This window comes from Trichechus manatus, unplaced genomic scaffold (assembly GCF_000243295.1).
Source record: "Trichechus manatus latirostris isolate Lorelei unplaced genomic scaffold, TriManLat1.0 scaffold00127, whole genome shotgun sequence".
NCBI lineage: Eukaryota > Metazoa > Chordata > Mammalia > Sirenia > Trichechidae > Trichechus > Trichechus manatus.
The window spans coordinates 5,812,103-5,816,954 of record NW_004444063.1 but is presented as its reverse complement, the minus strand read 5'-3'; the positions used below and the strand labels follow the sequence as shown (position 1 = coordinate 5,816,954).

Genomic DNA, 4,852 nt, shown 5'->3' with positions numbered 1-4,852 from the left:
TAGGGAACATCTGGGTTGCAATTTCAATGGCAAAAAGAAAGAAAGAAACCACCTAGATTTCACCAATAGGAGTTTGATAAAATAACCTGTGATTAAATTCAACCCAACTAAACACAAGTTGGAATCCTTGTATTTAGTTGGATTGAATTTAATCACGGTTTATTTAATCCAGGAGAGGGTTTCTGTGCTCTGTTTCCAGGTCTGCAGTTGGGCTGGTTGTATGGGAAGATGAGGAGTTCAAAAACTCCTCTGTGTTTCATAGACTCTAAAACTTACCACCTATATTTGCTTCTCTGGGCACCAGCTAGTCCAAAAAGTCAAGTTTCCCTGGAAACTTACTACAATGGGCTGTTTCATAGCCTCACTGATTCAGGTATCTTGGCAACTGCTTTCTCACATTAAACCAAACTAGGCCTTGAGGCAGGATGGGAAAAGTGGGAAGTACGACAAAAAAAAATTGTGAAAAACAGAGTAACTTGAAATATTACCGAAGTGTCGTGACATTTTTGTTTCAATTTTATGGTATTAAAACTGGAAAGAAGTAGGGGTGACTTCTTCAGAGAAAGGAACATTGGAATATCATGTGAGATTCCTTGGAATGTTTAAAGGCCTAGAAAAAGAGTTCACAGTCATTTACCAGTATCATTGTTACAGTGCCTCTATCTAATTTTGAAAAAAATGTTTGTGTCTTTTTCTGCCTTAAGAAAAAGTTCTCAGCGCTCCTGGTGCTGCTTCTGTGCTTGTTCAGTGCGGACCTGGTACCTCTTCTGTGAAGCGGCAGCTGAGGAGACTCCAGCGCATGCCGTGGCCAACAACAAACCTAAGGAAGGAGTCAAGACTGAGAACAACTGTACTAATTTGAAGGTGGCAGGGCAGGATGGTTCTGTGGTGCAGTTTAAGATTAAGAGGCATGCACCACTTCGTAAACTAATGAAAGCCTGTTGTGAACGACAAGGTTTGTTAATGAGGCAGATCAGATTCTGATTTGATGGCCAGCCAATCAATGAAACAGACAGACCTGCACAGTCGGAAATGGAGGATGAAGATACAATGGATGGTTCCAGCAGCAGACAGGAGATGTCTTCTAAAAAGGGAGCCTGCTACTTTACTCCAGAACTCTGTTCCTTCAGACCAAGAATACATTCTCAATTAGGAAACCACAATTTGATTCTACCACATCTTAACTACTACAGTACAGTTTTCTCTATTCTTTCAGTTTCCCTTTCCCCATTCCCTTATAGGAAACCCTGGTGGCGTAGTGGTTAAGAGCTATGGCTGCTAACCAAAAGATTGGCAGTTTGAATCCACCAGGTGCTGCTTGGAAACTCTGTGGGGCGGTTCTACCCTGTCCTATAGGGTTGCTACAAGTCGGAATCGACTCGATGGCAGTGGGTTTGGTTTTTTTTTTTTAATTTCTTTATTGTACATAAAGTAACTGGTGTATGTGCACAAGCATATTGCATTTGTATTTTTTTTAACTAACTGGCCAATGGTATTTTGATCAACATTAAGTGGAGGTGGGGTGGGGAAAAATACCGGTTCTGTGAAAATATCCCCTTTCTCCATTAGTGGCATGCTCATTCAGCTCTTATCTTTATATTTGAGTAAGTTATTTTGCTCTCAACTGTTTAACAAAAATAAAACAAAAAATCCTTGCATACCTTGTTTGATTGGAGAATTTTAATGTTTTTTCATTTATCATTGTAAAACTAAGGACAATTTTATAACTTCTCTGTACATAGCTATTACATGCAGGACAGTCTGTCTTTAAGTAGGGATAAATTACTCTAAAAGAAATGAATCCTAGATAGTTTTCCCTGCAAGTCAAGTGTCTTGTTGTTTAAATAAACTTCTTGTTTAAAATAAAATTTAAAAAAAGTTCTCAAATATAGTTCCAGTGGTGTTAAATTGTGAGAGTTTGACCACTGTGGTGGCTATTTTCTCTGTCTGTCCATTACCCCCTTCTCTTTACCACTCTTAACAATAAGAGTGGGCATGACCTGGATGGAATCATTAGCACCTCCTCCCACTGGGTCACAGTGATTGAACCAGAAATGGGCAGATAGGCACATGACCAAGCACATGACCAATTGGAGCCCTTCCCAGAGATTAGTTTATTGAAGCTGGGTGGGAAGATTCTTCTCTGTCTTGGCAATATTGAGCTTTACTGAGCCCTATGCTCCCGAAAAGCTTCAAAGGTTAAGAAATCCTCCCACCCTTTCATGTTATGGGAAATGGCTTGCTGCAAAGAACCACCGTTTACCATATGACTTAGATAAGTCTCACAGATGACTCCCTTGTTTATCTACGACAAGGCCAGACACACATCCTCCAAATTCCCATTCTTTGTCTCATAAATGATTAACTGAACTGATTTTCTCCCCAAATTACCTAAACACAGAAATAAACATTTCCCATTCATCCGACTGAGGCTTCCCCCGGTTACAAAAACAATCCCAACTGTAAAATCACCCCACCTGTAATTGTCTACTCCTCCCTATAAAAGTATAAAACAAAACCACCCTGTTAGACACTCTGCTTTTCAACAGCCTGAATAAAATTGTTTTCCTTAGTAGTTTTATATTTGACTTTGTCAGGCTATACAGTTGTAAGGATGTGCTCCCAAGGCTCCAGTGGCCGTATTCCCAACCAGGGACAGAGATCTGTGGGAAAGAGGCTACTACCCAGAGGAAAGCAGAGACTGCTTACCTTGGCAAAAGACATCACATCCCTAGTTCTGGTCCTATGTACCTAGAGCTTCCCCACCTCTGGCATCAACCAGTATTCATCCCTTAAAATTGCCCTTTTTACAAGGGTTATTTTTATTTGATTACTGTCACTTGCAACCTAAAGAGCCCTGATGATAAATCCACCACATTTAAAACTCACAATGTGATGGGAAAAATCAGAGTGGTTAATGGTGACGGTTGAACAACACGATGAACATAATTAGTGTCACTAAGCTGTACATATGAAAATTGTAGAAATGGCAAATGTTTTGTTATCTACGTATTTTTTACTGTCGTTGTTGTGTACCATAGAGTCAATTCTGACTCATACGACCCCATGTGACAGAGTAGAACTGCCCCATAGAGTTTCCTAGTCTGTAATTCTTTACAGGAGCAGATCACCATGTCTTTTCTCTCACAGAGTCACTGGTGGATTAGAACCTCTGACGTTTCGGTTAGCAGCTGAGTGCTTAACCTTTGTGCCACCAGGGCTCCTTACCTACATATTTATCACAATTAAAAAAAAAAATTCATCATGCAGGTGCTGTAGGTATCTTCATGTAAAAATACTGGAGATTAAAAGTTCTCTTTGAAGATTTACCAATGATAAAAAGCCCTTCATGACATCAATTTTTAAGTGGTCTCTAATAAGACTTCACCGTAGAAAATGAAAAAGAAATAGTATACTTAGTATTTTTTAAATGCATAGACAGAACATGAATGTTTTGTCAACAACAACAACAAAAAAAAAATTCTGGGGTAATGAATGGAAAGTTTTATAACCTAAAATGGGAAGATTTATGGATGCCTACCTGTTTTGTGGAGACTTAGGGGCACGATGGTTAAGAGCTATGGCTGCTAACCAAAAGGCTGGTAGTTCAAATCCACCAGCCACTCCTTGGAAACCCTATGCGGCAGTTCTACTCTGTCCTATAGGGTCATTATGAGTCGGAACCGACTCGATGGTAGTGGGTTTGGTTTTCGGCTGGTTTACTTGTTCGGTAAGCTTACTTGGAAATTTGAAGCAAACTTAGATAGTCCAGAGTTAACTGAAAGTTTACTCAGTTCTTAAAAAACTGATTAAGATAAACAGGTGGTGCAAAAAGTAAATTTTTAAGGTGAATTTGCTGATAGTGAGTACAAGAAAAGAGTTTACTGAAACTCCAGAGCCTGTATGAGATGTCTTAAGTCTAAAATGGTGTTATACAAAATGCTTTTAGAAATACGGCAAGCTTCTCTCAGTGGGTAGGAGCTCCACTACTACCCAAAAGGTGGGCAGTTCGAAACCACCGTCCACTCCTTGGAAACTCTATGGGGCAGTTCTGCTCCGGCTTATAGGGTCACTATGAGTTGGTTTTGTGTTTTGGTTTCTCAACACTGAAGTGCCCTTAGGCTATGTTTGCTTTTTGTGGAGGCAGGCTATCTTGCCATTCTTATCCATAAAACAAAACAATTATTATTCCCTCTTTGTTTCACCCATTACGTAAACTGAATCTTTTTTGAATATATTTTTTATTGTGGTAAACTATATGTTGTTCTTAGGTGTTGTTAGGTGTCTTCCAGTCGATTGCAGGTCTTTTTCCCTCTGAGCTACTGCTTTTGGGTTAGCAGCTGAGCATTTAACTGTTGTGCTACCAGGGCTCCTTGGTAAAATATATATAACATAAAATTTGCTATTTTACCTACTTAAAAGTGGCATTCATTATATTCAGAATGTTGTGCAGACATCATCACTATTTGTTTCCAAAATTTTTCATCACCTCAAACAGAAACTCTGTACCCATTAAGCATTAACTCTCCATTCCTCCTTACCCCCAGCCCATAGTAACTACTAATCTATTTTCTGTCTCTATTCATTTGCCTGTTGTAGACATTTCATGTGAGTGAGATCATACAGTATTTGTCTTTTGTGTCTGACTTATTTCACTCAGCATGTTTTCAGGGTTCATCCATGTCATAGCATGTATCAGAACTTCATTTCCCTTTATGGCTGAATAACATTCCATATATTGCATTTTGTTTAACCATTCATCTGCTGAGGGACACTTGGGTTGTTTCCACTGTTTGGCTATTGTGAATAATGCTGCAATGAACATTGGTATACAAGTATTCCTAGAGTCCCT

At 39.2% G+C, this 4,852-nt stretch overlaps 1 pseudogene; it reads left to right on the top strand.

Moving 5' to 3' along the window:
* The first annotated feature begins 678 nt into the window (after nucleotides 1–678).
* LOC101340487 (small ubiquitin-related modifier 3-like) lies at nucleotides 679–1,088 on the top strand (annotated as a pseudogene).
* The last annotated feature ends 3,764 nt before the right edge of the window (nucleotides 1,089–4,852 follow it).